The sequence below is a fragment of the Ornithorhynchus anatinus genome, chromosome 9 (assembly GCF_004115215.2).
Source record: "Ornithorhynchus anatinus isolate Pmale09 chromosome 9, mOrnAna1.pri.v4, whole genome shotgun sequence".
Lineage (NCBI taxonomy): Eukaryota > Metazoa > Chordata > Mammalia > Monotremata > Ornithorhynchidae > Ornithorhynchus > Ornithorhynchus anatinus.
This window is the reverse complement of record NC_041736.1, coordinates 48,932,668-48,945,075: the sequence shown is the minus strand read 5'-3', so window position 1 is coordinate 48,945,075 and position 12,408 is coordinate 48,932,668. Positions and strand designations below refer to the sequence as shown.

At 43.6% G+C, this 12,408-nt stretch overlaps 1 non-coding gene across 1 annotated transcript; it reads right to left on the bottom strand.

Moving 5' to 3' along the window:
• Positions 1–11,593: 11,593 nt before the first annotated feature.
• LOC114814486 lies at positions 11,594–11,731 on the bottom strand. The gene has a single exon (XR_003762278.1). It is a non-coding gene; the product is annotated as a small nucleolar RNA SNORA7 (small nucleolar RNA).
• Between the last annotated feature and the right edge of the window lie 677 nt (positions 11,732–12,408).

The window sequence follows — 12,408 nt, the reverse complement described above, 5'->3', positions numbered from 1 at the left end:
GACTCAGATCAATACTCTTTCCATTGAGGCCTCACTAGCTCTCCAAAATTTCCCATAAAGTGGGTTTTGAATTGCTTGTAGCAGTTCAGCAACCAAATTAAAAACAGGGGGAATAAGGAGTCATCCAATTTCTAGGTGTCTTATTTTATTCCATTTTCACAGCCCTGCTTTATTTGCTGCTACCCAAGAATTATCTACCTTGAAGCTTCCTTTTTGAATGACTGAATTCTTAGTTCCAGTAAACAGTTGATCATATTTGCCTCCAGTGCCTTTCACTGGGGTTAGTCTCTCAGCAAGACTCGTCCTCCTTGGGCACTACCTTTAAGTCTTTCTGCACCAGATCTATCAGCCTTCCTGATATCTGCTTGCTTCCTTCCTCTCACTGCTTGCTATTTTTACCTCCTCTTTTCCTTTTCTCTCTTTGCCCCTTTCTTTCCTCTCCCTCATTTTCTCCCTCTCCTTACCCACATTTTTTCTACCCCCTTACCTCCAAACCTCCCTTCCCTCTTTTCTACACCCTCCATTCCCCCATTTTGACCCCCCTACATCTCCTTCCTCCCTCTTTCCCTTTTCCTCCTCCCCCACATCTCATCCTCCTATTCTCTCTTTTTATTCCCTCTGCTCCCCCCGACTCCCAGCTGTTCACTTACTTTCTAGGTCTTCTAATCAGCTCAAGTGGAACAATTTGTTCCCCTCTGATCAGGGCAAGGTTTTCTCTAGGGTACATTTCCCTGACTGTGAGATATCAAACTGAGCAATGGACTCCTGAGGGAGGATGAGGACTCTCCCTTTCTGAAAAGCCTTAAAAATGGACACCATCTTCCTTTACTTGGAATAGTTTATGTATTTATTGAGTGATCACTGTGTGCAGAGCATTGTACTAGGCACTTGGGCGAGTACAATATGACAATATAACAGACATATTCCTTGCTCATGACCAACTTCTAGTTTAGAGGGGGTGACACATTAATATAAATGAATTATGGGTACGTACAGAAGTGCTCTGGGGCTGGGAAGAGGAGGAGCAAAGAAGCCTGCAGAAACCACAAATGGGATAATCCATTCCTGAATGAATGAGAGTTGATTAAGGGGGTAAAAGACAACATAGCTTTCCTGAATTAAAATAATCCAGCAATTTGACCCCCTGGCTGTTGGACCTAGCTCAATATTGGATTATCTTTTGAGGTCAGAGAAGCAGCGGGTCCTAATGGATAGAGCGTGGGCCTCAGAGTTAGGGAACCTGGGTTCTAATTCTGACTTCTTCACTAGTCTGCTGGGTGACCTTGGGAAAGTCATTTAATTTATCTGTTCTCTCAGTTACCTCATCTGTAAAATGGGGATTAAGACTGTGAGCACCAAATGGGACAGGGACTGTCTCCAATCTGATTAGCTTGTATCTACCCCAGCATTTAGAACAGTGCCTGGCATATACTAAGTGATTAACAAATACCACAGAAACAACCAAACCTCCCCCTCACCAAAAAACAAAAGGGCACGTGACCTTCAGATAGGTCACTTGATGGATATTTGGTGGTCATGTAATACCATCTCCTAATCAGTAGAGAAGCAGCATGGCTTAGTGGAAAGAATAGAGCATGGGCTTGGAAGTCAGAGGTCGTGAGTTCTAATCCCGCTCCGCCACTTGTCAGCTGAATGACTTTGGACAAGTCACTTAACTTCTCTGTGCCTCAGTCACCTCATCTGAGGTAAAATGGGGATTAAGACTGTGAGCCCCTTGTTCCACATGGGGGACACATGCCCCATGTGGGACAACTTGATAACCTTGTATCTATCCCAGTGCTCGGCACATAGTAAGCACTTAACAGATACCATTATTATTATTTTAATGCTGCAAATAGTTTTCCATCACCGTGATTTAGTAGATTACCCAGCAAATGGAAAGGCAGATTTTGGCATTCTTGAGGCAGTTTGCACAAATCTTTTCAGGAACATAAGACTCATGCAAAGCATGTTTTTTCTTTTTTTTTGCCAAGAGCATTTTTTTTCCCAACCCCCAAGTAACAAAAGCAAACCACTTGGAGGTTGAATTGTCACTTTCATCTGCAACTGATAAAAGAGCAAACTTCAAATGCCTTGATAGTTTTGGGTGCTCTCAAGGTTCCTGTAGGCAGCTGCTTTCTCCACTGTTATCTTATTTTTTCCAAAGTCGGTATCATCTTCACTTGGGCACATTCCTCTTTCCGTTCCAAGCACCGAACAGAGACAAGAACTGCTCAGAGTCATGAAATCGGATCACTACCCTACTCTGATACATCCTATAGAAAGAGGTCATTTGGCCTTTATTAGTTTATAACTAGTTGCTCCCCTGTATACAGAAAAATCAAGCCATCAATGGGTTCAGATTATGCTGTTTGTACGTGTTTATGACTCTTGGTTTGGACTATTCAGCCTCATCATAAATACACAGTTACTCTGACCCCTAACAATAACAACTACCTTGGCCTCAGGAAGAGCTAAACCACACGTAAAAACACAGAGTCCCACTTTTCTGAATCATCATTGCAGAGGAAAATCCACATATTTCAGGTCTCTGGGAAGCTCCCAAGACATGGAAATTGCCCATATGCCAGGGGAAATCCTACATAGAGAGCCTCCAGTAACTTCGACATAATCTAGGCTGGGGCTTTCCTGCTAGTGCCGAAAGTGGCTTCACTGGCAGGATGAGAACCCACTGGCCAATCTTCTTGCAGGGTCCTTGCCATGGGCAAAAGTCTAGCCAGTAGAAAATGAGAAGCACTGTGGCCCAGGGGATAGAGTCTGGGCCTGGGAGTCAGAGGACCTCAGTTCTAATCCTGGCTCTGCCACTTGTCTGCTGAGTGATCTTGTGCAAGTCACTTCACTTCTCTTTGCCTCAGTTACCTCATCTGTAAAATGGGGATTAAGACTGTAAACCCTCTAAGGGACATGGACTGTGTCCAATCTGATCATCTTGTCTCTACCCCAGTGGTTAGGACAGTGCCTGGTACATAGCTAATAGCAAGTGCTTAACAAATACCATTAAAAAACAAATGAACAAAAAAAAAACCCCAAAACCCCTACAGACTTCAACTGCAAGCTAATGATCATTGAATAATTGTGGTATTTGGTAAGTGCTTTCTCTGTCTTTAGCATTAGGGTAAATGAAATCAGATCAGACATGGTCCTGTCCCACATGGGGCAGACAGTCTAACGGGGAGAGGGAAAGCAGGTATTTAACCCCCAGTTTAGAGACAAGAAAACAGAAAAGTAAAGCAACTTGTCTAAGGTCTCACAAAACGCAAGTGGCAGATCTGGGATTCGAACATGGATCTCCTGACTTTTGAAGGCCGGCCCTTCCCACCTCGTCCAACTCCCCGTTTGGAAGGGAAATCTCATTAACTTTTTGTGTGTCCCCAAATAATTTATTACCTGCAGAAACCTGGCTCCATAATGGAGAATGTCTCACTAGTGCAAGCTCCTTGAAGGCAGGGATCATGTCCACCAACTGTGTTATACTCTCCCGAGTGCTTTGTACAGTGCTCTGCACATGGTAAGCATCCACTATATACCATCGATTGATGGATTGATAGTGAGAAGAATCTCTGCCAGAGGATAATCTGAGAATAGGGGGGATGAATGTCCCTTGGGAAGGTTAATCTTTATTCATTCAATCGTATTTATTGAGTGCTGACCATGTGCTGAGCACTGTACTAAGTGCATGGGAGAGTACAATATAACAATAAGCAGCCACATTCCCTGCCCACAATCAGCTTACAGTCTGGTCAGGGGGATACAGACATCGTGACAGATATGTACATAAGTGTTATGGAGCTGGGAGTGGGGAAGAACAAAGGGACCAAGTCAGGGCGACAGAGGGAGTGGGAGTGGGAGTTAGGCATTTATCTTGAAGGTCACCAGATCCTGCGACTATTTCATCAGGATTTTAGAAATCAAAATTTCAAGAAAGATGAAGAAATGCCAGTGGATCAAGTGTTACTGCCAGGTTGGCAGTGTTGGAGCAAATGGTAATAGTATGCCCAGAGAGGTGGCATGATCCACGGAGCCAAGGACTTTGGACCCTGCTAAACCCACTTGACTAGGCGTGGTGACTAGACATAGGGGAAGGGGATCTATTTAAGTCTCCCCTAAATTGTCACTTGGGCCATTTCTACAAAGAGGGGGCTCTTTCACTCTTTCTGTCCTCTGTCCTAGGGCTCTTTCGCTTCTCCTCTCATTATGACCATCATTCTGAAAGCTGTTATCTACAGCCTGGAAGCCAGCCAGCACCGGTGCCACTTTGTGAGCCAAGTGTCAGGACATGATGTGGGGCTTTACGTCTTGGAACTTCCCCTGCTCCGGAGATAGTTGAGCCAGGGGCCCTTGTGAACCAGGGTTCAATTTCTACCACCTTCACTTGGGTCTGGAATCTCAAAGGGTTCAGGTGGCAAGTTTCCTGGTGTTGACAGGCCAGCAGAGGCCGGGGATTCTTTCAGCAAAATAGCTGCTTCTGGAGAAGGAGGAGGAGGGTTTGACGTTGTTAGCCTACGGGCTAAATTAGCCGGATCTCTCCTGGTGGAACATACTGTTCTCATTCCTTCAACTGAGGGATGACAATGATACTTATTATAGGGCGTCTGGGTTCATCTCTGGGTCTTGTGTTTAAAGGGGAGTTTGGAGGAAAAGCCTCGAAGACAATCCGTGCATGACCAGTGGAAGCAGCATGGCGTAGAGGGTAGGGCACAGGCCTGGGAGTCAGAAGGTCATGGGTTCTAATCCTGACTCTGCCACTAGTCTGCTGTGTGACCTAGGGCAAGTCACTTCACTTCTCTGGGCCTCAGTTACCTCATCTGCAAAATAGGGATTGAGACTGTGAGCCTCACGTGGAACGGGGACTGTGTCCAACCCGATTTACTGATATCTACCCCAGAGCTCCCCTTTTGCGGAGGAGGCAGTGGTAAACCACTTCCATATTTTTACCGAGAAAACTCCATGGACCAACTACCCAAACGATTGCAGATGGAGAGTGGGGCATTCTAGGGGAGATGTGTCCGTGGCGTCGCTTTGGGTTGGAAATGACTCGGAGGCATAAGACAAGACCCTAGAGCTTAATATGCCTGGCACATATTAAACTCTCAACAAATGCCACAATTATCATTATTAATCTTATCCAGCGGAGAGCATTTGAGTAACTCAGCAATTTCTTCCCCCCGGGCAACTGAAGGTCTGTGCTGAGGTCTCCAGCTTTAGTTTGCTGGACATTTTGGGACCTGGCTTATGTTGGCCATTTACTGAACCCCGGAGGCCACTTAGCCTAGATTTCGAAGCCCATCTTTCCAGCCTCCATCCCTACTGGTTCCACGCTGAACGGAGCTAGAAGGCCAGGTCTAATGATGGTATTTCTTAAGCGCTTTAATACGTGTCAAGCACGGTTCTAAGCACTGGGGTAATATACAAGTTAATCAGGTTGGACAGAGTTCCTATCCCACATAGTGTTCACAGTCTTAATCCCCATTTTACAGATGAGCTAACCGAAGCACAGGGAAGTGAAGTGATTTGCCGCAGATCACACAGCAGACAAGTGGCAGAGCCAGGATTAGAATCCAGGTCCTTCTGACTTCCAGCCTGGGTTCGTTCCACTAGGCTGTGCTGCTCTTCTGGATCCCTCATTTGACACAGATGAGGATTGGCTGAGGAGTGAAGGTTCTTCAGGAAACAAGCATTCCTCCTCTAGTTAGGAGCAAACTCAGTCCTGCATCATATCTGCTGGGAAGATTTTGAACCAGGCTCTTATTTATCCTAGTCTTGTTTGTCCGGAACCTTGGAAGACCCGGGATGTGCCTCCCAGCAGAGCACATCACAGCACAGCCTAGCAGAATGTTGCCCAATAAACCACATGTTGGACTACAGGATGCTCTAAAGTGGCTGGTGAATTTTATAATGAAAATTACTGTGTGTTTTTTTTTGTGTGTGTGTGTGCCTTGAGGGCAGCACCTTAAAAGAATCGCCTCTGCATTGCTATGAACACTGAATGCTAAAGGGGAAGAAGAAGGAAAGATGAATGGGAGAAATCTTGAAAGACTGACCACACAACTAATTGACTTGGACCAAAATGAGACCCAAGAATCATGCATTAAAATAGTTGCAGATATGTTTAGTTAAAATAAAACAGAATCTCAATATTTTGGCTGAGCTAAGTGGAAGTGTCAGACAGGGACTGCAAATCTGTGGCCAGAAACATTCCCAAATATTCACAAAACTATGTACATGGCACAGAACAAATGTGTGCTATGTTTTCACCCATGTTTAGAATTTCACATCAATACCACTCTGAAGATTTACAGAAACTGTGTCTGATTTCCTAATAACGTTTCTACAGCTACATCACTACCCTCCAAGAGTGTTTACTGCTTAAAAATAAACAGTGTAGACAGGAAACTGATGCAGAATAAACATGATCCTTATGTTTTACTCCTGCATTTCATAAGAGGTCAGTGCCTCAATGTGACTTTCTGCTCCAAACTGTCAGTAGTTTAGTTTAGCAAGTTTTTCCTCAACCTCACATGACATCAAGGAATTAGGCAGATCCCAATTCAGTCTTAATTAGTTGTTTTTAGGGCTGGGGATGCATCATTTGCCTTGATAAAAAAAGAGCCTTTTATCCTTCTTTAAGAGCTTGTACAGGGTCTTCACACTGGTCATTATCCTGCACTCTAGAGAAGCGTGCTCAAAGGAGGGGGGAAATGTGGACCTCTGACAGCTTGGGAAACTGAGATTCAAGCCCTGGTTGCAAGCCAGCCCAGACTAGTTGGGTGCTTCCTCCAGTTCTTAAAGGATGAGCAACCAAGGCATTTAAAAACAAACAGATAGACAAAAAGAGGTGGCTATGGTACTCATTTATCCAGCTTAGTATCCAGGTCATAGAGGTGCTCTTTCAGATCCTTTTGTGACTTTGGGAAAGTCACTTCACTTCTCTGGGCCTCAGTTACCTCATCTGTAAAATGGAGATAAGAATACGAGTCCCATGTGGGACAGGGACTGTGTCCAGCCTGATTAACTTGTATCTACCCCAGCACTTAGACCAGTATGTGGCACTTAGTAAGTGCCATAATTAGATCTGACCATGCTTGACTTATCCTATTGAATAACTGAGTAGTATTAATCAGTACTAAAATTTCAATTTTGCAGATTCAGTATCGATAGTAATGATATTGTCTGTTTACTTGTTTTGATGCCTGCCTCCCCCCTTCCAGACTGTGAGCCCGTTGTGGGCGGGAATTGACTCTATTTGTTACTGAATTGTACTTCCCAAGCACTTAGTACGGTGCTCTGCACACGGTAAGCGCTTAATAAATATGACTGAATGAAAGAATGAATATTGATTTACAAATCATGGTATTCTCTGTATTTGTTTCGACATGATGTCTGACAGTGTTATCCTTGGGGGAGGAGTACGACTACTATCTGTTTAGCACATATGTAACCTGTAGAGACTGCTGCTTTTTGTGGTCATATCTCATCGCCTTTCCCAGGATGTGTAAATGCTTAAACCGAATCACTTCTTTGCTTTCTTGCCCATTCAGATGGTGGGCAGTGGGGTCCCTAGCCCACCTTTTCTTGATCCAGGTATTAATTGGATTATAGCTCGGTAAGCAGGGAGTCATTATTTGTCCCTGTCTGATTCATCCCTTTGGGTCAGCGGGCAGAAGCTGAATGAGTAACTGACTGTCATCAATCAATCGATTAGTTGTATTTATTGAGCTCTTACTGTGCGCAGATCACTGTACTAAGCTCTTGGTAGAGTACAACACAGCAGTATAGCAGATACGTTCCCTGCCCACAACGAGTTTACAGTCTAGAGGACTGTCATCTAGCCTCTGCATATTTTCAGTTTGGCAATGTCGCTTTGGAACCTCTGAGGCTGGGGGATTTGAGACCAGGTGGTCCGGTTTTGCTCAGTGATATTGACTATGGTGTAGAGAAGACGCCGGTGAAAGCGTACAGGAAACTAGAAATGTCTGTGGCAGTTTCACACGGAACAGCTATAGAATGATGGTGACAGGTCCACCTTTGTCTGTGTCCTTGGATGTGTACCCTTTATACTTTATATTCATTCCATCCTCAGCCCCACAGCACTCATGTATATAGCTGTAATTTATTTCTTTATTTACATTAATGTTTGTCTCCCCTTCTAGACAGTAAGCTTGCTGTGGGCAGGGAATGTGTTTATCAACTCTGTTGTGTTATATTCTCTCAAGCGCTTAATACCATGTTCCGCACACAGTGAGCACTCATTAAATACCACTGTTGGGTAAATACCATTGATTGTTTGCAGGGAGGCACCATAGCCTAGTGGAAAGATCATGGGCCCTGGAGCTAGGACATCTTAGTTATGATTCTGCTCTTCCCTGTTGGGTGACCCTTGGCAAGTTTCTTAACTTCTTCAATTCTCAGTTTTGTCATCAGTAAAATGAAGATAACAGCCCGTTGTTGGGCAGGGATTGTCTCTATCTGTTGCCAAATTGTACATTCCAAGAGCTTGGTACAGTGCAGAGCACAGAGTAAGCGCTCAATAAATACAAATGAATGAATGAATACCTGTTGTTAGCCCCATGAGGAACAGGGACCGTGTCTGATCTGAGTGTCTTGCATGTAAACTCATTGTGGGCGGGCAATGTGTCTATTTATTGGTATATTGCACCCTTCCAAGAGCTTAGTACAGTACTCTGCATACAGTAAGTGCTCAATAAATATGACTGACTGAATACCCCAGCGTTTGGCACAGAGGAAGTGCTTAATAAATACCATAGTTAGTATCCCATTAATACTACACACTTTCAGTTAATCGCTTCAAGATATTCTGATTTTCATTTTGTTTTTGCTTTTTTAAAATCAGGGCAATGTTGAGATAGGAGAAATCAATCACAGTTTCAAGTCTATCTCCGATGAAGATCTGGCTGCGTATATGATTTCTTAGACTCTAAATGAGGTACCTTGAGCTGCTGAATTTACTCTTTTGGGCCACTAAGGAAGCAGTTAGTGATGACTGTTTCAGTGCACCTCGCCTGTGCTCTTTGAGTGGTCTGAGAGTGAATTTGGCTGACAAAGATGCTCACATCCTCAGAGAATAGTTTCTCCCTTGGGATAGTTTGGCTCCAATCACCAACACTTCATCCAGTTAGTTTGTTTGAAAAACCTTTTGCATTTTTGTATTTGGCTGATCCTGTTGACATGGTCTATTTTAAATTGTTAGCTCCAAAAAGGCAGGAACCAAATCTGTGAAATTTGCTTTAACCAGCTTTCTCTACAGATGGGCATTTGATACATCAGTCAATCAATAGCATTTATTGAGTACTTACTGTGTGCAGAGCACTGTATTAAGCACTTGAGAGAGTAAAATACAGCCAAATTGCATTTTATATTTTGTGGTTGTCATTTAAGTACTAAACCATCTTCTGCATCTTTTTTCTGCTTAAAAACTTATGGTATTTTTCTCATGCATTGCAAATGTTTGGCATTGCATTCCTGGACCCCTCCAAGTGCAAGAGCCTGTCCCAAGTGACTAAATAGGCAAGAGTCCGGAGAGATCCAAAGATGGAGAAAATCCATGCCCACATATGTTGCACACACTAATGTTAATTTCTTTTAAGAGTCTTTTCAACATTTCAAAATGTTTCCTCTGCCCTCTTGGTTTGTAGTTTCCCTACTGCAGTTCACCATGAGGAACAATGAAGACTGCAAATGAACAACCTTTTGGAATAAAGACTTTGGGAAGATTTGAAACAGACACACCCACTGTGAGTAGCAGACACAGAAGAGCAGAGATGGAGAGTCCTTAAGTATATATTTGGTGTGGAAGGAATGATTATTCCCTCGTTGGACTCACCAGCAGCAGCGGTCAGAGAGCGGGCCTGGGAGTCAGAAGGTCATGGGTTCCAATTCCGGCTCTGCCACTTATCTGCAGTATGACCTTGGGCAAGTCATTTAACTTCTCTGTGCCTCAGTTACCTCATCTGTAAAATAGAGATTAAGACTGTGAACCCTATATAGGAAAGAGACTGTGACCAGCCTGATTTGCTTATACTCTCCCCCACCCTGCGGGCTTAGTACCGTGACTGGCACATAGTCAGCTCCTAAAAAATACCACAATTATTATGATTATTATTACCAGCTCCAGTTGCACATACTGATACTTTCATCTTAGTAACATAATCGCCAAACCCAAGGACAACCACAAGGACAGCTGCGTTGTAATGATTTAATAACATTTGTTAAATGTCATTACAAACAGAACACTGCACTGGGGCTTCGGGAAACACAAACAAAGAAAGAGACTACCTAACACTAGTTGGTAAAGTGGATGTATGACCAGATTTATCCAGATATGTTTATATATTTCCAAGATCTCTCAACAATAAAGAAGATCAACCACTACAGTTGCTCTTTAGACCTACAAATTAATCTGATTCTTAATTCATGATGGTAGCTCAATCTATTATGTATTATGTCAATAGATTTGCTAATCTTCTGAATCAGTCAGTGGTATTTAATGACTGTAAACTCACTGTGGGCAGGGAACGTGTCTACTAACTCTTATTATACTCTCCCACACACTTAGCACAGTGCTCTGCCTGCAATAAGTGCTCAGTAAATTCCAACGAGGATGATGTTGAGTGCTTACTCTATTCAGAGCTCTGAACTAAACCCTTGGTAGAGTACAGTAGAGTTGGTAGATACAATCCCTGTCATTAAGAAGCTTACAATCTAGCAAAAGAAATACTAAAATCAATTACAAGTAGGAGGAAGTAATAGAGTATAAAGATATGGACATAAGTGCTACAGGGGCTGGAGCTCAGGGGTGGAGGTTGGACTTCAGTAGTAATCAGTGTTTCAGAGTGTGGGAGGGGATCCAGGTGAGGGTTAGAATCAATCCTCTGCTCAAGAGTGTGATGGCACAAAGATTACCCAGTATTACACGCTGATAACATTCTGGGGCATTATATAGAAAAGAAGAAGATTCACAAACTGTTCTTACTCCATTACCTGTAGCATCTACTGTATTACTATTAATTTGATTTACAATTTTCTATTGGGAAGCAGGCTGACCTAGTGGAAAGAGCACGGAGACTTAAGAGTCAGAGGACCTGAGTTCTAATCCTAGCTCCTCCACTTGACTGCTGCATGAACTCGGGCGAGACACTTCTTTGTAACTCTGTTCCCTCATCTGCAAAATGAGGATTCAATACCAGTTTTTTAAATGGCATTTACTACTCACTTACATTTAATACTTAGACTATGAGCCACCGGTGGGACCTGATTATCTTGCGCTTAGTACAGATCGTAAATGCTTAATATATACTACAATTATTATTTTTATCAAATTTCTTACCATCTTGCCTTATGAGGTCGAATTGTTTCTGACCCATAGTGACACCACGGACACATCTCTCCCAGAACACTCCGCTCTCCATCTGCAATCGTTCTGGTAGTGTATCCATAGAGTTTTCTTGGTAAAAATACAGAAGTGGTTTCCCATTGCCTCCTTCTGCACAGTAAACTTGAATCTCTGCCCTCGACTCTCTCCCGTGACACTGCTGCCCAGCACAGGTGAGTCTTAACTTGTAGCAGATTGCCTTCCACTTGCTAGCCACTGCACAAGCTAGGAATGGAATGGGTAGGCCTCTGCTAGACTCTCCCTCCCGTAGCCTATACTGGTAGAGTACTGGAAACTCTCCATGTGTGACCCTGAGAAGGGTTTATTATTGTACCTATAAAATATTTTTGCTCTTTTGGTTAGGGTTAGGAGTTTGGGTTATTGGTGAGGGTTAGGATTAGAGTTAGGGGTTTGTTTTTGTTTTTTTTTTTTGCAGCTCTTCAAACTGAATTGATATAGCACAGGGTGAACTGACTGGATAAAAGCGGGTCTTCTGCTCTTCTGAATTACCAGGTAGCTCCTTTTCTGGTCCCTGGACAGACAGGTGAGCTTTGCTCAGACATCAGTGGTTAAAAGGGAAAGATATGGACGAAGTGTGCGAATGTACTAGAGATGCTCTCTCAAAGTAATAATAATGTTGGTATTTGTTAAGCGCTTACTATGTGCTGAGCACTGTTCTAAGCGCTGGGATAGACACAGGGGAATCAGGTTGTCCCACGTGGGGCTCACAGTCTTAATCCCCATTTTACAGATGAGGGAACTGAGGCACCGAGAAGTTAAGTGACTTGCCCAAAGTCACACAGCTGGCAAGTGGCAGAGCCGGGGTTCGAACCCATGACCTCTGACTCCAAAGCCCGTGCTCTTTCCAGTGAGCCACGCTGCTTCACGTTACACTCATGGATTCAGCTTCCCAATTGGCAGCGTCCTTTCTGAACTGAAGGCCAACTCTGTGAGCCCCAGGTGGGAAGGAGACTGTGTCTAACTGTATTTGCTTGTAT